This window comes from Hyla sarda, chromosome 8 (assembly GCF_029499605.1).
Source record: "Hyla sarda isolate aHylSar1 chromosome 8, aHylSar1.hap1, whole genome shotgun sequence".
In the NCBI taxonomy this organism is placed as follows: domain Eukaryota; kingdom Metazoa; phylum Chordata; class Amphibia; order Anura; family Hylidae; genus Hyla; species Hyla sarda.
The window spans coordinates 224,542,807-224,567,018 of NC_079196.1; the positions used below are offsets into that span (position 1 = coordinate 224,542,807).

General features: G+C 42.9%; 1 long non-coding RNA gene across 1 annotated transcript; it reads left to right on the forward strand.

Annotated features, from left to right (window-relative positions):
• The first annotated feature begins 1,209 nt into the window (after positions 1-1,209).
• LOC130283807 (uncharacterized) lies at positions 1,210-22,357 on the forward strand. The gene is made up of 3 exons (XR_008846851.1): positions 1,210-1,328; positions 8,545-8,702; positions 22,184-22,357. It is a non-coding gene; the product is annotated as an uncharacterized LOC130283807 (long non-coding RNA).
• Positions 22,358-24,212: the final 1,855 nt, after the last annotated feature.

Sequence of the window (24,212 nt, forward strand, 5' to 3'; positions counted from 1 at the left end):
TGCTGCGGATCCGCCGCTGAAGGACCTCCTATATGCTGTCTTTATGGGTGCCCGCTCGGAGAGGCAATACGCCGCTCTGAGCAGACACACTGCGATATGCGAGTCGCTGCGCGCATGTGCAGTATACTCGCACATCGCAGCAGCTCTCGGCCTACCTCATTGAGCAGGGGGAGCGGCTGCGATGTGTGCGAGTATACTGCGCATGCGCGGCGACTCGCACATCGCAGTGTGTCTGCACGTAGCGGCGTATTACCGCTCCGAGCAGGCACGTGTAAAGGCAGCATACAGAGGTCCTTCAGCGGCGGATCTGCAGCGTAAAATACACTGTAAATCCGCTCGTCTGAACGTACCCTAAAACTGTATATATATATATTTTGTTTACATGGGAGTCAATGGGAATTTCAATCAAACAAGTGAAACTTTATTCATAATGGAGTGAGAAGTTAAAAAACGTATACATTTTTTTCTTTAAAAAAAACCGAATGCAACCGGACATCGGTTTTTAACTGTATACAGATAAAAATTTGTACACATGTTTTGATACAGTTTAGTCAGGTTTTGAGGAATCCGTTTTTTTCAAATCAAAAACCTGATACAGGAACAGTATTGCAAAAACGTAGTGTGAACCCGGCCTTATACTACATACTACTATATATTCCAACATGCTGGGAGTTGTAGTTTTCATTTGGGGAAGCTGCTGAGCAACAGGCTGTATCAGGGCATGTTGGGAGTTGTAGTTAGTAACTAACTGCAACTCCTGAATTTGCAAAAAAAAAAGCGATCAAAAAGTCACATTGGAAAAAAAATTATACTGTTAAAAAGTTCATATCGGGGCGCAAAAAATGAGCCCTCATACATCCCTGTATAAGGAGAAATAAAAAAGTTATAGGGGGAGATTTATCAAAACCTGTGAAAAGGAAAAGTTGTCCAGTTGCCCATAGCAACCAATCAGATCGCTTCTTTCACTTTGCAGAGGCCTTGTTTAAAATGAAAGCAGTGATCTGATTGGTTGCTATGGGCAACTGGGAAACTTTTCCTCTGGACAGGTCTTGATAAGTCTCCCCCATAGGGGGAGATTCGTGACGCCAGGACGTGGTTTATTCTTAATACCACCCACATATGTGTATCCTGTGATGTTACGCATATATAATTTAATATGCAAATTAGCATGGGCGGTATTTATTTATTTTTATTTTTTTGCAATAAAGGTGGCAGCCCTATGAGGGTGGAGAACAGCCAAAACTCACCCGCAACTTCAGCCAAGTAGTAACATTGATGGCAACTGAAGTGAGGTTCAGGGGGGTTCCGGAGGTCCCTGCGAAATCCAGGTGGGTCCCGGGCAATTTCCACATCCGCTAAAGACAAAGAGACCATTGTTATTAGGACAAGTATCTGATTCTGGGGAACAGGGAAATATATTCTGTAAAACATTTATACGCAAGAAGATTTTCAGACGAAATTAAGGATTTGTCAGACCCAGATTTTGGGAAATTCACCCATCTCTGTTACGGTTCCAAGTATAAGGATTTGGGGTAAACACCAAGAGGCAGATTTCTCAAAACCTGTAGAGGAAGAGCGGTGCAGTTGCCCATAGCAACCAATCAGATCGCTGCTTTCCTTTTTCAGAGCTCTATTAGAAAATGAAAGTAGCGATCTGATTGGTTGCTATGGGAAACTGCATCACTCTTCCCCCACACAGACTTTAGTGAAGTTAATATTTGAAGTCATAGGTTAATAGGTCAATAGGTTAAAATAGCAACCATGTTAATTAGCATAACTAATTATATATGCGTGACATCACAGGATACACATATGCGGCGGAAATTCTGTCCTATTCTGACCCCTATAATTTTTTATTTCTCCTTATACGACCTGTATGAGGGTCAGTTTTTTTGTGCCCCGATCTGTAGTTTTTAACAGAACCATTTTTGTTTTGATGCGACTTTTTGATCGCTTTTTTTTTTTTTATTGAATTTGGGAGTTGCAGTTAGTTACTAACTACAACTCCCAGCATGCCCTGATACAGCCTGTGACTCAGCAGCTGCCCCAAAAGAAAACTACAACTCCCAGCATGTTGGACTATATAGTAGTATATAGTGTAGGTCAGTGTTTGTCAACCAGGGGGGCCTCCAGCTGTTGCAAAACTACAACTCCCAGCATGTTGGACTATATAGTAGTATATTGAATAGGTCAGTGTTTCCCAGCCATTGGCTGTCCGGGCATGCTGGGAGTTGTAGTTTTGCAACAGCTGGAGGCACCCCTGGTTGGGAAACAATGGTATAGGTTATGGAGCTGGAGGATTGGTTGGATGAATATCGGCCATTGCATTACCGGTACTATTAATATAAAAATACCGGCAGGGTGGCCAAAATACCGTCTGTGCTGGTAAAATACCGGCCGGGGGGCAACCCTACCTGGTCAGTAATATTTTACTTTATAAAGACAATAGTTATGTAGGGTTTTGAGAATCCAGGGTCTTTTGCCCAAAAAGTATATTATGGGAAACAGACCGAACCAAGTCACCGGTGTTTGATCTAATGAAGCCAATAGGCCAGCCGCAGGTACGAAACGCTGACGTGCAAATACCTTTATCTAGGCATATACAGTGATCCCTCAACTTACAATGGCCTCAACATACAATAGTTTCAACATACAATGGTCTATTCTGGTCTTTTCTGGACCATTGTAAATTGAAACCAGACTCAACATACAATGTACGGACAGTCCAGATCTGTGAAACATGTCAATGTCTGGAAGAACCGACCAATCAGAATGGGCATTCACTGGTAAAACCCCTGTATTACTGAAGCGTATGCACTGACTGGTGTCTGGTAGCGCCCCCTACAGTACAGGGAGGTATTACATGTTCTGTACTCTTCACCTGTATTACTGAAGTGTATGCACTGACTGGTGTCTGGTAGCGCCCCCTACAGTACAGGGAGGTATTACATGTTCTGTACTCTTTACCTGTATTACTGAAGTGTATGCACTGACTGGTGTCTGGTAGCGCCCCCTACAGTACAGGGAGGTATTACATGTTCTGTACTCTTTACCTGTATTACTGAAGTGTATGCACTGACTGATGTCTGGTAGCGCCCCCTACAGTACAGGGAGGTATTACATGTTCTGTACTCTTTACCTGTATTACTGAAGTGTATACACTGACTGGTGTCTGGTAGCGCCCCCTACAGTACAGGGAGGTATTACATGTTCTGTACTCTTTACCTGTATTACTGAAGTGCATGCACTGACTGGTGTCTGGTAGCGCCCCTACAGTACAGGGAGGTATTACATGTTCTGTACTCTTTACCTGTATTACTGAAGTGTATACACTGACTGGTGTCTGGTAGCACCCCCTACAGTACAGGGAGGTATTACATGTTCTGTACTCTATACCTGTATTACTGAAGTGTATGCACTGACTGGTGTCTGGTAGCACCCCCTACAGTACAGGGAGGTATTACATGTTCTGTACACTTAACCTGTATCACTGAAGTGTATGCACTGACTGATGTCTGGTAGCGCCCCCTACAGTACAGGGAGGTATTACATGTTCTGTACACTTTACCTGTATTACTGAAGTGTATGCACTGACTGGGGTCTGGTAGCGCCCCCTACAGTACAGGGAGGTATTACATGTTCTGTACTCTTTACCTGTATTACTGAAGTGTATGCACTGACTGGTGTCTGGTAGCGCCCCCTACAGTACAGGGAGGTATTACATGTTCTGTACACTTAACCTGTATCACTGAAGTGTATGCACTGCTGACTGATGTCTGGTAGCGCCCCCTACAGTACAGGGAGGTATTACATGTTCTGTACACTTTACCTGTATTACTGAAGTGTATGCACTGACTGGTGTCTGGTAGCGCCCCCTACAGTACAGGGAGGTATTACATGTTCTGTACTCTTTACCTGTATTACTGAAGTGTATACACTGACTGGTGTCTGGTAGCGCCCCCTACAGTACAGGGAGGTATTACATGTTCTGTACTCTTTAGCTGTATTACTGAAGTGCATGCACTGACTGGTGTCTGGTAGCGCCCCTACAGTACAGGGAGGTATTACATGTTCTGTACTCTTTACCTGTATTACTGAAGTGTATACACTGACTGGTGTCTGGTAGCGCCCCCTACAGTACAGGGAGGTATTACATGTTCTGTACTCTATACCTGTATTACTGAAGTGTATGCACTGACTGGTGTCTGGTAGCGCCCCCTACAGTACAGGGAGGTATTACATGTTCTGTACACTTAACCTGTATCACTGAAGTGTATGCACTGACTGATGTCTGGTAGTGCCCCCTACAGTACAGGGAGGTATTACATGTTCTGTACACTTTACCTGTATTACTGAAGTGTATGCACTGACTGGGGTTTGGTAGCGCCCCCTACAGTACAGGGAGGTATTACATGTTCTGTACTCTTTACCTGTATTACTGAAGTGTATGCACTGACTGGTGTCTGGTAGCGCCCCCTACAGTACAGGGAGGTATTACATGTTCTGTACACTTAACCTGTATCACTGAAGTGTATGCACTGACTGATGTCTGGTAGCGCCCCCTACAGTACAGGGAGGTATTACATGTTCTGTACACTTTACCTGTATTACTGAAGTGTATGCACTGACTGGGGTCTGGTAGCGCCCCCTACAGTACAGGGAGGTATTACATGTTCTGTACTCTTTACCTGTACCAGGGTTAGCTGCTCCATTGGACACCAGGTGAGGGCGACTCCATGTTACTTTTTTAGGACATTGCGTGTACTGTACAGGACCCCGAAGAAGCTTCTGTCCTCTACATAGACCAGTGTTTCCCAAGTAGGGTGCCCCCAGCTGTTGCAAAACTACAAGTCCCAGGATGCCCGGACAGCCTTCGGCTGTCCGGGCATGCTGGGAGTTGTAGTTTTGCAACAGCTGGAGGCTCCCTGCTTGGGAAACACGGACATACAGTGATTACAGCTCCCAGCAGATCTTTCTTTTATATGTAAGGATTTGTATGTAAGGACGCCTTTTATTACGGAGAGTTGGAATTCTAGTCTGGATTAAAAGGGTACTCCAGCGAAAAACTGCTGCTTGGGTTATAGGGGTATTCCAGTAAAAAAACATTATTTATTTGTTTTCATATTAACTGGAAAGTTAAACAGATTTGTAAATTATTTTCTATAAAAAAAAAAAAAAATCTTAATCTTTCCAGTACTTATGAGCTGCTGAAGTTGAGTTGTTCTTTTCTGTCTGACCCCAGTGCTCTCTGCTGACACCTCTGTCTGTCTAAGGAGCTGTCCAAAGCAGGAGAAAATCCCCATAGCAAACCTATCCTGCTTTGGACAGTTCCTGAGACAGACAGAGGTGTCAGCAGAGAGCACTGTGGACAGACAGAAAAGAAAAACTCAGCTTCAGCAGCTGATAAGTACTGGAAGGATTAAGATTTTTTTTTTTTATAGAAGTCATTTACAAATCTGTTTAACTTTTTAGAGCCAGTTAATATGAAAAAAAAAGGGAATAATCCCTTTAACCCAAGCAGCAGTAAAATCCATAGATGGCCACAACTTTCAACAAGCACCATATGACCCTGCCAGCAAGACCCATGTGGTCAATTTTACTCAATAGAGGAAAGACAAGTGTGGTATGGGGTGTGATGCAGGGCAGATGGAATTACCCTAGGTGCAGATGGCATTAACCCCTTAAGGACCGGGGGTTTTTCCGTTTTTGCATTTTCGTTTTTTGCTCCTTGCCTTTAAAAAATCATAACTCTTTCAATTTTGCACCTAAAAATCCATATGATGGCTTATTTTTTGCGCCACCAATTCCATTTTGTAATGACGTCAGTCATTTTCCACAAAAATCTACGGTGAAACGAAAAAAAAAATCATTGTGAGACAAAATTGAAAAAAAAAAAAACGCCATTTTGTATCTTTTGGGGGCTTCCGTTTCTACGTAGTAAATTTTTCGGTAAAAATGACACCTTCTCTTTATTCTGTAGGTCAATACGATTAAAATGATACCCTACTTATATAGGTTTGATTTTGTCGCACTTCTGGAAAAAATCATAACTTCATGCAGGAAAATTTATATGTTTAAAATTGTCATCTTCTGACCCCTATAACTTTTTTATTTTTCCATGTTTGGGGCGGTATAAGGGCTCATTTTTTGTGCCGTGATCTGAAGTTTTTAACGGTACCATTTTTGTATTGATCAGACTTATTGATCATTTTTTCATGATATAAAAAGTGACCAAAAATGCACTATTTTGGACTTTGGAATTTTTTTGCGTGCACGCCATTGACCGTGCGGTTTAATTAACGATATATTTTTATAATTCGGACATTTCCGCACGCGGCGATACCATATATGTTTATTTTTATTTTTATTTACACTGTGTTTTTTTTTTTATGGGAAAAGGGGGGTGATTCAAACTTTTAATAGGGAAGGGGTTAAATGATCTTTATTCACTTTTTCCCCCCACTTTTTTTTGCAGTGTTATAGCTCCCATAGGAGACTAACACTGCACACATTGATCTCTTATACTGATCATTGTTATCCCATAGGGACCTATAACACTGCACACACTGATCATTGTTATCCCATAGGGACCTATAACACTGCACACACTGATCTCTTATACTGATCATTGTTATCCCATAGGGACCTATAACACTGCACACACTGATCTCTTATACTGATCATTGTTATCCCATAGGGACCTATAACACTGCACACACTGATCTCTTACACTGATCATTGTTATCCCATAGGGACCTATAACACTGCACACACTGATCTCTTATACTGATCATTGTTATCCCATAGGGACCTATAACACTGCACACACTGATCTCTTACACTGATCATTGTTATCCCATAGGGACCTATAACACTGCACACACTGATCTTTATCATTGATCACTGGTTTCTCATAAGAAACCACTGATCGATGATTCTGCCGGTTGACTGCTCATGTCTGGATCTCAGGCACTGAGCAGTCATTCGGCGATCGGACAGCGAGGAGGCAGGTAGGGGCCCTCCCGCTGTCCTGTAAGCTGTTCGGGATGCCGCGATTTCGCCGCGGCTATCCCGAACAGCCCACTGAGCTAGCCGGCATGCTTTCGGTTTCACTTTAGGCGCGGCGTTCAACTTTGAACGCCGCGTCTAAAGGGTTAATAGCGCGCGGCACAGCGATCAATGCCGCACGCTATTAGCCACGGGTCCTGGCCGTTGTTAGAGGCCGGGCCCGACCCGCTATGACGCGGGGCCACGCCATGGCCCCGCGTTATAGATCGGGAGTGGACACATGACATTCCAGTATGTCATGTGTCCTTAAGGGGTTGGGGTACTCCGGTGAAAAACTAGTTTTTTTTTTTAAATCAATTGGTGGCAGAAAGTTAAAAAGATTTGTAAATTACTTCTATTAAAAAATATTAATCCTTCCTGTACTTATTAGCTGCTGAATACTACAGTGGAAATTCTTTTCCGTTTGAAACACAGAGCTCTCTGCTGACATCACGAGCACAGTGCTCTCTGCTGACATCTCTGTCCATTTTAGGAACTGCCAGAGTAAAAGGAAATCCCCATAGAAAACATATGCTGTTCTGGGCAGTTCCTAAAATGGACAGAGATATCAGCAGAGAGCTCTGTGTTTCCAAAAGAAAAGAATTTCCATTGTAGTATTCAGCAGCTAATTAGTACTGGAAGGATTAAGATTTTTTAATAGAAGTAATTTACAAATCTGTTTAACTTTCTGGCACCAGTTGATTTAAAAAAAAATAAATAATACACGGGGGGCAATAATGACTCTGACACCAAGTTACGGAGGGTAGACAGGTGGAAAAGTCTGTACAGTTCAGCCAGGCCCACTGAGGTGACCAGTGACTGCAGAGACCTTAAGGGCTTGGTGGGACTTGCAGTAGAGGTGGACAATTCAGTGCAGGCCACGTTGACTAGACAGATGACTTTGACTTGACTGACTTGTGACTGACAAGACTGTGACTTGAGGCCTCCTATGACTCTGGACACTCTCTTGGACTCGACTTGACCTCAGCAAAGACTAAGAGAGCAGAGGCTCCGCCCAGGGCTTATATGGGGGAGGCTCTGGTGGGGTCCCATTGGTCACCCCTAAGTTACCTGGTTACTGATACCTCCTGGGTAACAATCACATGACAAATCACATGGTAAACAGTCTTAAAGATATAACACTCTTACATATATAATATAGGGATTATATACAATTACAATAAACAGATGCCGGGGGGGGGGGGGGGGGGGGGGGCACTGCAGGAGGCTACCTGACAGGACAGCAAGAGCATGGGGTAACACCTCCCGTACTGGACCACCACACAAGGGGCGGCCCAGATCCGACAATGCCTTACATGAAAACATCTTGTTTGAAATCTTGTGATTTATCGTATAGACACAAGAGAACCGAAATATGGAGAAGTTGAGCTAAAAGTCATAAATCCAAATGCATTCATGTACCCCATTGCCACCATGACATGAGGCCGGGTGGTCACTTACATAGTGATGGGTTAGCAGTCTGCTCTCCCGTAACAGCTTCCTGGACAACTTTAACGTCTTGCTGAAGTCGTCGCCAAGGTTGGTGGTCTTCGATGTGGCGGTGTTATTTACATGGGCCCCTTCCACGTCCCACCCCAAGACCACGCTGGACAATATTATGGGCAACCAAAATCCACCTGTATACATACAACAAGGTATCAGTGATAGGACGCAGCAATCTTCTCATACATAGAATAGACCTTCCTGCCCTCTCATTGGATTTACCCTAATTCTTTCCCATCTCGCTCACCTCACAGTCCTCTTTCCACCTCATGTCTATGTCTTCTCCTAACAGCTTCTGTCTCGTAGACAGTCACCACTCCCTCCTTTCTAAGTGGATGTCTCTCAAGTTACTTTCTTCACTCCCTTCCCCTTCTCAGAGTTGTCTCATCTCCTTCCACATTTGTAGAAATTTGACAATTTCCTTCCTTTTGAGTAATAGACCCTTGATCCCCCAGAGTCACCTCGCCTGTCTGTCTGCTGAGTTTATATATATGTTGAATATATAGGTTGGTAAAAATGGGACTTTATAGAAAAGAAGAGGGTGCGGCACCGCACGGTCTGTAGTGCGTCCTGTGAGCTGGAGAGACTGAGGCTTAAAGGGGTACTCTGGTGAATACCTTTTCTCTTTTAAATCAACTGGCTCCGGAAAGTTAAACAGATTTGTAAATTACTTCTATTAAAAAATCTTAATCCTTCCTGTACTTATTAGCTGCTGAATACTACAGAGGAAATTCTTTTCTTTTTGGAATGCTCTCTGATGACATCACGAGCACAGTGTTCTCTGCTGACGTTATTATAATAATAATAAGTCTTTATTTATTTATTGTTGTCCTTAGTGGGATTTGAACCCAAGGCCCCAGCACTGCAAGGCAGCAGTGCTAACCACTGAGCCACCATGCTGCCCTTAACAGACATCTGCTATGCACGGTTGCTAAAATGGACAGAGATGTCAGCAGAGAGCACTGTGCTCGTGATGTCATCAGTGTTCCAAAAAGAAAGGAATTGCCTCTGTAGCATTCAGCAGCAAAATAAGTACTGGAAGGATTAAGATTTTTTTAATAGAAGTCATTTACAAATATGTTTAACTTTCTGGCACCAGTTGATTTAAAAGAAAAAAGGTTTTCACCGGAGTGCCCCTTTAATTGGTGGGATCGTTCCCGGGGGGGGGGGGGGGGGGGGGGGGGGGGGGGTTATTCTGGTAAGTCTTTCAGCAATGGCACATCAAGAAGAAATATAAAGAATGCACTCACCCCGATAGAGTAACTTGCTTGAACTTTATTCTAAAAAGCAGTAAGCATACAACGGGTTTGGATCAGGGAGCACCACGTGGCAACAGTCTGTTTCCTGTGTCCAAGTGCACTTCTTCGGGGCCGCTAGGGTACAATGGGTAGGATCAGGGAGCACCTAGTGGGCAACAGACTGTTTCCTGCGTCCAAGCGCACTTCATCAGGCCACTAGCGTACAACGGGTAGGATCCGGGAGCACCACGCGGCAACAGACTGTTTCCTGCGTCCAAGCGCACTTCCTCGGGTCACTAGCGTACAGCAGGTAGGATCCGGGAGCACCACGCGGCAACAGACTGTTTCCTGCGTCCAAGCGCACTTCCTCGGGTCACTAGCGTACAGCAGGTAGGATCCGGGAGCACCACGCGGCAACAGACTGTTTCCTGCGTCCAAGCGCACTTCCTCGGGTCACTAGCGTACAGCAGGTAGGATCCGGGAGCACCACGCGGACCACGCGGCAACAGACTGTTTCCTGCGTCCAAGCGCACTTCCTCGGGCCAGCGGCCCGAGGAAGTGCGCTTGGGCGCAGGAAACAGTCTGTTGCCGTGAGGTGCTCCCTGATCCTACCTGCTGTACACTTACTGCTTTTTAGAATAAAGTTCTTCAAGCAAGTTACTCTATCGGGTGAGTGCATTCTTAATATTTCTTCTTGATGTGCCACTGCTGAAAAATTGGACTTTGTTGGCAAAGTTTATCTCAATGGTTCTCATCTTGTGTGGTTCCCTGTGATCTGCCCCTCCCCCCCCCCCCCCCCCAACCTTAGAACAAGAAAGCTACCAGTCATCCCAATCTTCTATGGTGTATATTAATGAAGTGTGGTAGATGTGTCCAGCAATGATCTCCATGACTGGTATCCAGCTAGGATGTTGCCTATTCAGACAGTTCTTGGTAGAGCCCCCTGTGGTCCTCACGCACTGCGTGAGCCTCCTACCTGCTATCATGGCAGTCATGGTGATCGTAGAACCGTGTCCCAGGATCTACTCCTTGAGTGTCTCTGCTCTAGAGTCTCCATCTCTGGTATTTTATACCCTGTCACTTTCATTTTCGGAACCCGTAGAGATACTCCGGCCTGATAAGTCTCATTATACCAAAAAGACCTTTGGTGGAGATTCCCTCCTTCTCCATTTCCCACACACGGGGTTTCCTAAATATACTATTAGGTCATGATAAGACTACACAATATTAGGGAACTTAAAGACGAAGTCTCTAGTTTGTACATAATTTGGAGTCATTTCCCTCCCTTCCCTCCACCAGGAAGTCAGTAACCTCAGCCGCTCCATGTGATGGTGTTCTATGGCGGTAGACAGACCAGACGGAATTGCGGTACATTTTCTGTAATGACAGGCCATATTATAAGAGGCCGACACAAACAACTAAGGGCTCCTGGGCAAAAACAGCATATGGGCCTCTTTTACCAGAATCTTCTCTTAAAATAAAGAATCAAACACTTTTGCCGATATATTGCTGATATATTTATGGGAGAAAGCAGAAAAACTCATTTTTGAAAGAATTTTTTTTAGCATTGGTTTGTGTCACCCTGTAGAACTTTAGACCAACATACTTTTAGAACTGCTGTGGCCGGGACAGTCGACGGGGCAGACGATAGAAGGGTAATTGGGTATTGAGGGAAGAATAATGGGGGAGAAGAGGCATCAGTGCATGACAGTGCTACTGCAGGGATGAGTGAAGGGAGGAGTGCAGAGAGGAGTGGAGGGAGAAGTGCAGAAGAGGAGTGGAGGGAGAAGTGCAGAGAGGAGTGAAGGGAGCAGTGCAGAGAGGAGTGAAGGGAGAAGTGCAGAGAGGAGTGAAGGGAGCAGTGCAGAGAGGAGTGAAGGGAGAAGTGCAGGGAGGAGTGAAGGGAGAAGTGCAGACAGGAGTGAAGGGAGAAGTGCAGAGAGGAGTGGAGGGAGAAGTGCAGAGAGGAGTGGAGGGAGAAGTGCAGAGAGGAGTGGAGGGAGAAGTGCAAGGAGGAGTGAAGGGAGAAGTGCAGGGAGGAGTGAAGGGAGAAGGGCAGAGAGGAGTGAAGGGAGAAGTGCAGAGAGGAGTGAAGGGAGAAGTGCAGGGAGGAGTGAAGGGAGAAGTGCAGAGAGGAGTGAAGGGAGAAGTGCAGAGAGGAGTGGAGGGAGAAGTGCAGAGAGGAGTGGAGGGAGAAGTGCAAGGAGGAGTGAAGGGAGAAGTGCAGGGAGGAGTGAAGGGAGAAGGGCAGAGAGGAGTGAAGGGAGAAGTGCAGAGAGGAGTGAAGGGAGAAGTGCAGAGAGGAGTGAAGGGAGAAGTGCAAGGAGGAGTGAAGGGAGGAGTGCAGAGAGGAGTGAAGGGAGGAGTGCAGAGAGGAGTGAAGGGAGGATTGCAGGGAGGAGTGAAGGGAGGAGTGAAGGAGGAGTGAAGGGAGGAGTGCAGGGAGGAGTGCAGGGAGAAGTGAAGGGAGGAGTGCAGGGAGAAGTGAAGGGAGGAGTGCAGGGAGAAGTGAAGGGAGGAGTGCAGGGAGGAGTGCAGAGAGGAGTGAAGGGAGAAGTGCAGAGAGGAGTGAAGGGAGGATTGCAGGGAGGAGTGAAGGGAGGAGTGAAGGCAGAAGTGAAGGGAGGAGTGCAGGGAGAAGTGAAGGAGGAGTGCAGGGAGAAGTGAAGGGGAGGAGTGCAGGGAGGAGTGCAGGGAGAAGTGAAGGGAGGAGTGCAGGGAGAAGTGAAGGGAGGAGTGCAGGGAGGAGTGCAGAGAGGAGTGAAGGGAGAAGTGCAGAGAGGAGTGAAGGGAGAAGTGCAGAGAGGAGTGAAGGGAGGATTGCAGGGAGGAGTGAAGGGAGGAGTGCAGGGAGGAGTGAAGGCAGAAGTGAAGGGAGGAGTGCAGGGAGAAGTGAAGGGAGGAGTGCAGGGAGAAGTGAAGGGAGGAGTGCAGGGAGAAGTGAAGGGAGGAGTGCAGGGAGGAGTGCAGGGAGGAGTGAAGGGAGGAGTGCAGGGAGGAGTGAAGGGAGGAGTGCAGGGAGGAGTGAAGGGAGGAGTGCAGGGAGAAGTGCAGGGAGGAGTGCAGGGAGAAGTGCAGGGAGGAGTGCAGGGAGAAGTGCAGGGAGGAGTGCAGGGAGAAGTGAAGCGAGAAGTGAAGGGAGGGGTGCAGGGAGGAGTGAAGGGAGGTGTGCAGGGAGAAGTGAAAGGAGGAGTGAAGGGAGGAGTACAGGGAGAAGTGAAGGGAGGAGTGCGGGGAGAATTCCAGGGAGAAGTGAATGGAGGAATGCAGGGAGGAGTGAAGGAGGGAGTGCAGGGAGGAGTGAAAGGAGGAGTGCAGGGAGGAGTGAAAGGAGGAGTGCAGGGAGAAGTGAAGGGAGGAGTGCAGGGAGGAGTGAAGGGAGGAGTGCAGGGAGGAGTGAAGGGAGGAGTGCAGGGAGGAGTGAAAGGAGGAGTGCAGGGAGGAGTGAAGGGAGGAGTGCAGGGAGGAGTGAAGGGAGGAGTGCAGGGAGGAGTGAAAGGAGGAGTGCAAGGAGGAGTGCAGGGAGAAGTGAAGCGAGAAGTGCGGGGAGAATTCCTGGGAGGAGTGAATGGAGGAGTGCAGAGAGGAGTGCGGGGAGAATTCCAGGGAAGAATGAATGGAGGTGTGCAGGGAGGAGTGCAGGGAGAAGTGAAGGGAGGAGTGCAGGGAGGAGTGAAGGGAGGATTGCAGTGAGGAGTGAAGGGAGAAGTGAAGAGAGGAGTGAAAGGAGTAGTGCAGGGAGGAGTCAAGTGAGGAGTGCAGGGAGGAGTGAAGGGAGGAATGCGGGGAGAATTCCTGGGAGGAGTGAATGGAGGAGTGCAGAAAGGAGTGCGGGGAGAATTACAGGGAAGAATGAATGGAGGTGTGCAGGGAGGAGTGCAGGGAGAAGTGAAGGGAGGAGTGCAGGGAGGAGTGAAGGGAGGAGTGCAGTGAGGAGTGAAGGGAGAAGTGAAGGGAGGAGTGCAGGGAGAATTCCAGGGAGGAGTGAATGGAGGGGTGCAGGGAGGAGTGCAGGGAGAAGTGAAGGGAGGAGTGCAGGGAGGAGTGCAGGGAGGAGTGAAGGGAGGAGTGAAGGGAGGAGTGCAGGGAGGAGTGCAGGGAGGAGTGCAGGGAGAAGTGAAGGAAGAAGTGCAGGGAGGAGTGCAGGGAGGAGTGAAGGGAGGAGTGCAGGGAGGAGTGCAGGGAGAAGTGAAGGGAGAAGTGCAGGGAGAAGTGAAGGGAGAAGTGCAGGGAGAACTGAAGGAAGAAGTGAAGGGAGAAGTGAAGGGAGAAGTGAAGGGAGAAGTGCAGGGAGAAGTGAAGGGAGAAGTGCAGGGAGAAGTGCAGGGAGAACTGAAGGAAGAAGTGAAGGGAGAAGTGAAGGGAGAAGTGAAGGGAGAAGTGCAGGGAGAACTGAAGGAAGAAGTGAAGGGAGAAGTGCAGGGAGAACTGAAGGGAGAAGTGAAGGGAGAAGTGAAGGGAGAAGTGCAGGGAGAAGTGCAGGGAGAAGTGAAGGGAGAAGTGCAGGGAGAAGTGCAGGGAGAAGTGCAGGGAGAAGTGAAGGGAGAAGTGAAGGGAGAAATGCAGGGAGAAGTGCAGGGAGAACTGAAGGAAGAAGTGAAGGGAGAAGTGCAGGGAGAACTGAAGGAAGAAGTGAAGGGAGAAGTGAAGGGAGGAGTGCAGGGAGAAGTGCAGGGAGAAGTGCAGGGAGAAATGCAGGGAGAAGTGCAGGGAAAAGTGCAGGGAGAAGTGCAGGGAGAAGTGCAGGGAGAAGTGCAGGGAGAACTGAAGGAAGAAGTGAAGGGAGAACTGAAGGAAGAAGTGAAGGGAGAAGTGCAGGGAGAAGTGCAGGGAGAACTGAAGGAAGAAGTGAAGGGAGAAGTGCAGGGAGAAGTGCAGGGAGAAGTGCAGGGAGAAGTGAAGGGAGAAGTGAAGGGAGAAATGCAGGGAGAAGTGCAGGGAGAACTGAAGGAAGAAGTGAAGGGAGAAGTGCAGGGAGAACTGAAGGAAGAAGTGAAGGGAGAAGTGAAGGGAGGAGTGCAGGGAGAAGTGCAGGGAGAAGTGCAGGGAGAAATGCAGGGAGAAGTGCAGGTAGAAGTGCAGGGAGAAATGCAGGGAGAAGTGCAGGGGGAAGTGCAGGGAGAAGTGCAGGGAGAACTGAAGGAAGAAGTGAAGGGAGAACTGAAGGAAGAAGTGAAGGGAGAAGTGCAGGGAGAAGTGAAGGGAGAAGTGAAGGGAGAAGTGAAGGGAGAAGTGCAGGGAGAACTGAAGGAAGAAGTGCAGGGAGAACTGAAGGAAGAAGTGCAGGGAGAAGTGGAGGGAGAAGTGAAGGGAGAAGTGCAGGGAGAACTGAAGGAAGAAGTGCAGGGAGAACTGAAGGAAGAAGTGCAGGGAGAACTGAAGGAAGAAGTGCAGGGAGAACTGAAGGAAGAAGTGCAGGGAGAAGTGGAGGGAGAAGTGAAGGGAGAAGTGCAGGGAGAAGTGCAGGGAGAAGTGCAGGGAGAAGTGAAGGGAGAAGTGCAGGGAGAAGTGCAGGGAGAAGTGAAGGGAGAAGTGCAGGGAGAAGTGCAGGGAGAAGTGCAGGGAGAAGTGAAGGGAGAAGTGCAGGGAGAAGTGCAGGGAGAAGTGCAGGGAGAAGTGAAGGGAGAAGTGCAGGGAGAAGTGCCAGGGACCCACCGCTAATTAAAAAAACAACAGGTAAATAGTTACATCCCTAGTGGTCATGGGAAGAGAAAGGGTAAAAAGTAAGATCCCTGGTGGTCTAGAGAAGAGAAAGGGTAATTAGAAACATCTCTGGCAGGCTACGGAAGAGAACTGGTAAGTAATAATATCCCTATGGGTCTAAAAATGAGAAAGGGTAAAAAGTAACATCCCTGGTGGTCTAGAGTAGTGAAGTAATTAAATAGTAACATCCATGGGGGTCTAGGAAAGAGAAAGAGTAAAAAGTAACATCCCTGGTGGCCAAGGGAAGAGATATAACACTACCAATACTAAAGACTGAATAATTCATATGTGTGGGACAGGTAAGTGGTGTATAGGACTCTGCCACTGTCCCCATCCATATTATAGAGAATAACATCGTCTATATACCTGTCCCAGCCTCATCTATTACAGACGCCCTCTGACCCTGGGAGTCACATCATTTATGTGCATCTCTATATATGTAGCAAATTATATTACATTTTTCACCCAACCAGGTCTCCAGTTGTCCAAGTATTGGGGGCTTCCTTATACACAAGGAGGGCAACATGGTTCTTCGCTCCTAATGGCTGCCTGTAGCCATCACTAGGGTGATCGGACTGGGGGACAGTTTTGGGGTTGTGCCAATCCTTGGAGGGAAACCAAATATTACCCGTAACAATTAGTCAGTAGTTAAACTTTTTATAACTCCTGGGCATTCACACTTATATAATAGTGGGATTCAGAAAGAGGAACCCCGAATCAAGAAGCCTGAAGAATAAGAGTTATACAGAAGCAAAACTTAAAAAAGAAAGTGGGATGTGAGGAGCGGAGGTTCCTGTGCACGTGTGGTGCTTTCTACTAATATGTGATATTTACGATATATATGACTAATATGTGAAATGTAGAGATTACTGCCCCCCCCCCCCCCCCCCCACACACACACACACTCTCTGTAACATGCTGCGTCAGGATTCTCTGGGGCAACTACAGGACAGTGGAGGGGGGTTAGAGAGGGTCATGTCAGGGAATTGGGGGTCTCTACTAAAATAATGATATTCTTGTATATAGGAGCAGTATTATAGTAGTTCTATTCTTGTATATAGGAGCAGTATTATAGTAGTTATATTCTTGTATATAGGAGCAGTATTATAGTAGTTATATTCTTGTATATAGGGTGCAGTATTATAGTAGTTATATTCTTGTATATAGGAGCAGTATTATAGTAGTTATATTCTTGTATATAGGGTGCAGTATTATAGTAGTTATATTCTTGTATATAGGGTGCAGTATTATAGTAGTTATATTCTTGTATATAGGGGGCAGTATTATAGTAGTTATATTCTTGTATATAGGAGCAGTATTATAGTAATTATATTCTTGTATATAGGAGCAGTATTATAGTAGTTATATTCTTGTATATAGGGGGCAGTATTATAGTAGTTATATTCTTGTATATAGGAGCAGTATTATAGTAGTTATATTCTTGTATATAGGAGCACTATTATAGTAATTATATTCTTGTATATAGGAGGCAGTATTATATTAGTTATATTCTTGTATATAGGAGGCAGTATTATAGTAGTTATATTCTTGTATATAGGAGCAGTATTATAGTAGTTATATTCTTGTATATAGGAGCAGGATTATAGTAGTTATATTCTTGTATATAGGAGCAGTATTATAGTAGATATATTCTTGTATATAGGAGCAGTATTATAGTAGATATATTCTTGTATATAGGAGGCAGTATTATAGTAGTTATATTCTTGTATATAGTAGCAGTATTATAGTAGATATATTCTTGTATATAGTAGCAGTATAATAGTAGTTATATTCTTGTATATAGAGCAGTATTATAGTAGTTATATTCTTGTATATAGGAGCAGTATTATAGTAGATATATTCTTGTATATAGTAGCAGTATTATAGTAGTTATATTCTTGTATATAGGAGCAGTATTATAGTAGATATATTCTTGTATATAGAAGAAGTATTATAGTAGTTGTATTCTTGTATATAAGAGCAGTATTATAGTAGTTATATTCTTGTATATAGGAGCAGTATTATAGTAGTTATATTCTTGTATATAGAAGCAGTATTATAGTAGTTATAGTCTTGTATATAGGAGCAGTATTATAGTAGTTATATTCTTGTATATAGGAGCAGTATTATAGTGGTTATATTCTTGTATATAGGAGCAGTATTATAGTAGTTATAGTCTTGTATATAGGAGCAGTATTATAGTAGATATATTCTTGTATATAGGAGCAGTATTATAGTAGATATATTCTTGTATAAAGGAGCAGTATTATACTAGTTATATTCTTGTATATAGGAGCACTATTATAGTAGTTATATTCTTGTATATAGGAGGCAGTATTATAGTAGTTATATTCTTGTAAATAGGAGCAGTATTATAGTAGTTATATTCTTGTATATAGGAAGCAGTATTATAGTAGTTATATTCTTGTACATAGGAGCTGTATTATAGTAGTTATATTCTTGTATATAGTAGTTATATTCTTGTATATAGGAGCAGTATTATAGTAGTTATATTCTTGTATATAGGAGCAGTATTATAGTAGTTATAGTCTTGTATATAGGAGCAATATTATAGTAGTTATATTCTTGTATATAGGAGCAGTATTATAGTGGTTATATTCTTGTATATAGGAGCAGTATTATAGTAGTTATAGTCTTGTATATAGGAGCAGTATTATAGTAGTTATATTCTTGTATATAGGAGCAGTATTATAGTAGATATATTCTTGTATAAAGGAGCAGTATTATACTAGTTATATTCTTGTATATAGGAGCACTATTATAGTAGTTATATTCTTGTATATAGGAGGCAGTATTATAGTAGTTATATTCTTGTATATAGGAGCAGTATTATAGTAGTTATATTCTTGTATATAGGAAGCAGTATTATAGTAGTTATATTCTTGTACATAGGAGCTGTATTATAGTAGTTATATTCTTGTATATAGGAGCAGTATTATAGTAGTTACATTCTTGTATATAGGAGCAGTATTATAGTAGTTATATTCTTGTATATAGGAGGCAGTATTATAGTAGTTATATTCTTGTATATAGGAGCAGTATTATAGTAGTTATATTCTTGTATATAGGAGCAGTATTATAGTAGTTATATTCTTGTATATAGGAGGCAGTATTATAGTAGTTATATTCTTGTATATAGGAGCAGTATTATAGTAGTTATATTCTTGTACATAGGAGCTGTATTATAGTAGTTATATTCTTGTATATAGGAGCAGTATTATAGTAGTTACATTCTTGTATATAGGAGCAGTATTATAGTAGTTATATTCTTGTATATAGGAGGCAGTATTATAGTAGTTATATTCTTGTATATAGGAGCAGTATTATAGTAGTTATATTCTTGTACATAGGAGCAGTATTATAGTAGTTATATTCTTGTACATAGGAGCTGTATTATAGTAGTTACAGTGGGGATCAAAAGTTTGAGCACCATGGTTAAAAATTTGTATTAATGTGCATAAAGAAGCCAAGGAAAGATGGAAATATCTCCAAAAGGCATCAAATTACAGATTAGACATTCTTAGAATATGTCAACAAATGTTCGATTTTATTTCCGTCATTTACACTTTCAAAATAACAGAAAACTAAAAAAATTCCATCTACAAAAGTTTGGGCACCCTGCAGAGTTAATATCTTGTACTGCCCCCTTTGGCAAGTATCACAGCTTGTAAATGCTTTTTGTAGCCAGCCAAGAGTCTTTCAATTCTTGTTTGAGGTATCTTTGCCCATTTTTCCTTACAAAAGTCTTCCAGTTCTTTGAGATTTCTGGGCTGTCTGTCACGCTCTGCTCTTTTAAGGTCTATCCATAGATTTTCAATTATGTTGAGGTCAGGAGATTGTGAAGGCCATGGCAAGACCTTCAGTTTACGCCTCTTGATTCAATCCCCCATGGATTTTGAGGTGTGTTTATTCATTTGTAGAAGCTATCCTCTTTTTAACCTCTTCAGGACACAGGGCGTATGGATACGCCCTGCATTCCGAGTCCTTAAGGACCGAGGGCATATCCATACGCCCTTGGGAAATCCGGTCCCCACCGCTAGCAGGTTGGGGACCGGAGCCGGATGCCTGCTGAAATCATTCAGCAGGCACCCCGGCACATCGCCCAGTGGGGTCCTGAGACACCCCCCCCCCCCCCCCACATGTCGGCGATCGGAGAAAATTGCATGTCAATTCAGATATGCGATTTTCTCCAATTCCGGGCTGATCGGGTCTCTGGTGACCCGATCACCCGGAAAATAGGGCTGATCGGAGTTGTCAGCAACAGTCCCGATCAGCCTAAGGGGTAGGAGTGAGGTCGCAAAGCTGCAATCTCCTCCTATCCCCTGCCATTAGTCAGAACGGAGTTCTGACCAATGGCAGCGCAGGACAGGGGGTTCTGACCAATGGCAGCGCCCCTGGATGTCGAGGGGATCTGGGAAGAAGATGGAGGCCGTACCTGCAGAAGAAGATGCCTGGGGACCCGGGATCTTCGCTGGAGCCTGCTGGATCCTTGCTCAGGTAGGGAATCGACGGTGGGGGGGGGGGGGGGGAGAATTGAAAGTGAAAGTAAAACGATCTTTACTGTGGCAACCACTAGGAAGGCCAAACTGCAACTCCCAGCATGCCCAGACAGCCAAAGGCTGTTACAGTGGTGCCCAAATGGTAGCCCTCCAGATGTTGCCAAACTACAACTCTCAGCATGCCTCGACTGCCCAGGCATGCTGGGAGTTGTAGTTCTGTAACATCTGTCCCTTCAGATTTAGCAATTTTCATGACATTTTTGAAAATTGCTGCTCTACTTTGAAGCCCTCTAATTTTTTCAAAAAGCAAAAGTATGTCCATTTTATGATGCCAACATAAAGTGAACATATTGTATTTGTGAAGAAAAATTAAATTTATTTGGAATATCCATTTTCCTTACAAATAGAGAGCTTCAAAGTTAGAAAAATGCAACATTTTCAAAATTTTCATGAAATTTTGGGATTTTTCACCAAAAAAGGATGCAATTAACGCCGAAAATTTACCACCAACATAAAGTCGAATATGTCACGAAAAAACAATCTCAGAATCAGAATATTCGGTGAAAGCGTTTTCGCGTTATTAATTCGTAAAATGACGGTGGTCAGAATTGCGAAAAAGGGCTCAGTCCTTAAGGTGAAAAAGGGCTGCGTCCTTAAAGGGTTAACTTCAGCTTTTTCACAGATGGCATCAAGTTAGCATCCAAAATTTGCTGAAATTTTATTGAATCCATTTTTCCTTCTACTCGTGAGATGTTCCCTGTGCCACTGGCCGAAATACAACCCCAAAGCATGATTGATCCACCCCCATGCTTAACAGTTGGACAGAGGTTCTTTTCATTAAATTCTGTTCCCCTTCTCCAAACGTACCTTTGCTCATTCCGGCCAAAAAGTTCAATTTTAACCTCATCAGTCCACAGAACTTGTTTCCAAAATGCATCAGGCTTGTCTATGTGTCCATGAAGACCATATTTGTACAAGTATCTCTTTATAGTGGAATAATGTACCACCTTTCTGTAGGGATTGTGCACTTATAGTAGTTATATTCTTATATATAGGAGCAGTATTACAGGTGGTTTAGGGTATTTCAGGTAAATCCTAGCATCCCTAGTGACCTAGAGTAGTGCAGAAGTTAATTTTGGAATCCCAAAGTGACCTATATTAGAGATTATTGCCAGAATCCTGAGTGCTCTACAGTAGTGAAGGACACCTCTGGTGGATAAAGTAGTCTAGATGTTTAAAGAGGCACTGTCATTGTTAAAAGCTTTTCATATATTGCAGGAGTCATTATAATATGACATTTCACAATATACACCTGTTAAATTTTTTTTTAATTTTCACCTGAAATTCAAGCTCAAAATAGCCACCACTAGGGGTCGCCTGTCTTTTAGCCAGACAGACTAGTCTAGATTTTACAGCATACTGGATACCAGCCATAAAGCATACCGGTATCCAGTGTAGGAGATTTCTATTGTGTATGCAAAACTACAGATAAAGGATGTGTGGACATGCTGGGAGCTGTAGTTTTACAACAGCTGGAGGCAACACTGCTCTAACACAGTTATTTACAAACATTGCAGCTTCAGTTGTTACTAAACTACAACTCCCAGCATGCTGAAATAGTCAAAGCTTTCTCGGACTCCTGAATGACCAAGAAGTTGATCAGACATTCAGAAGTCTGTGAAAGATGAATGACACACATAGTGACAGCTATGCTGATTAGCATCCAGCTTTACTAGGAGAAGATAAAACAGATAGAACATGTATTCATAAAAATGCTGTACTTTTATCTAAAAAATCCTTGCACTAATTTTATAAAGATCTATTCTTATATTTATACATTTATCCTGTTATGAATTCACCATAATGTCTTCTGATTACTGCAGGCAAGCTCCAAGCATCTTCCTCTGTGTAACATGACACAGCATAAAACCAGAGAGGAAAGGGTTACAGAGTAGAGAGCACTGATTGGCTGACTGCCCAGGCTTGCTCCTGTGAGGGAGACAGACTGACACGCCCCCTCCAGCCTGCACAATGAAAAAGTAACTCACCAGCAGATAAATGCTTATATCTCTGGATATATAGGTCCGAGACACATAATAATTATATGCACATGATCAGGATTGGGTCCTGAGTAACATATCACTTTTTTTTATTTTTTTTGCACTATGACAGGTACACTTTAAGGTTCGGATATCTGGTGGTCTAGGATATTGAAAAGGACATTGACAGCATCCACAGTGGTCTACAGTAGTGAATGGACTACTGCCAGAATACCTGGTGGCCTAGGATCTAGTCAGAGAAACCCCTGGGAGGACACTGTGCTTATATTAGTGGAACCCATCAATCTTTAGGGGAATAAAAAATAGAGAGTAATTACAGTAAATTGGGTTCATCATTGTTACGGTTATACATTTCGCCTCTGCTGCACATTATATATATATATATATACACATATATGCACATGGGGGAGCTTTATCAAAACCTGTGCTGAGGAAAAGTTGCTGAGTTGCCCATAGCAACCAACCAGATCGCTCTTTTCATTTTGCAGAGGCCTTTTAAAAAATGAAAGCAGCGATCTGATTGGTTGCTATGGGCAACTCAGCAACTTTTCCTCTGGACAGGTTTTGATAAATCTCCCCCTTAATCACATGGTAGAGATGTATATATTATATACAGATGGTCACATGGTAGAGATATATATATTATATACAGATGGTCACATGGCAGAGATATATATATTATATACAGATGGTCACATGGTAGAGATATATATATTATATACAGATGGTCACATGGTAGAGATATATATATATTATATACAGATGGTCACATGGTAGAGATATATATATTATATACAGATGGTCACATGGTAGAGATATATATATATATATATTATATACAGATGGTCACATGGTAGAGATATATATATATTATATACAGATGGTCACATGGTAGAGATATATATATATTATATACAGATGGTCACATGGTAGAGATATATATATATATATATATATATATATTATATACAGATGGTCACATGGTAGAGATATATATATATATATATTATATACAGATGGTCACATGGTAGAGATATATATATATTATATACAGATGGTCACATGGTAGAGATATATATATATTATATACAGATGGTCACATGGTAGAGATATATATATATTATATACAGATGGTCACATGGTAGAGATATATATATTATATACAGATGGTCACATGGTAGAGATATATATATATTATATACAGATGGTCACATGGCAGAGATATATATATTATATACAGATGGTCACATGGTAGAGATATATATATTATATACAGATGGTCACATGGTAGAGATATATATATATTATATACAGATGGTCACATGGTAGAGATATATATATTATATACAGATGGTCACATGGTAGAGATATATATATATATATATATTATATACAGATGGTCACATGGTAGAGATATATATATATTATATACAGATGGTCACATGGTAGAGATATATATATATTATATACAGATGGTCACATGGTAGAGATATATATATTATATATATATATTATATACAGATGGTCACATGGTAGAGATATATATATATTATATACAGATGGTCACATGGTAGAGATATATATATATTATATACAGATGGTCACATGGTAGAGATATATATATATATATATATTATATACAGATGGTCACATGGTAGAGATATATATATATATTATATACAGATGGTCACATGGTAGAGATATATATATATTATATACAGATGGTCACATGGTAGAGATATATATATTATATACAGATGGTCACATGGTAGAGATATATATATTATATACAGATGGTCACATGGTAGAGATATATATATTATATACAGATGGTCACATGGTAGAGATATATATATATTATATACAGATGGTCACATGGTAGAGATATATATATATTATATACAGATGGTCACATGGTAGAGATATATATATATTATATACAGATGGTCACATGGTAGAGATATATATATATTATATACAGATGGTCACGTGGTAGAGATATATATATATTATATACAGATGGTCACATGGTAGAGAGATATATATATTATATACAGATGGTCACATGGTAGAGATATATATATATTATATACAGATGGTCACATGGTAGAGATATATATATATATATATATTATATACAG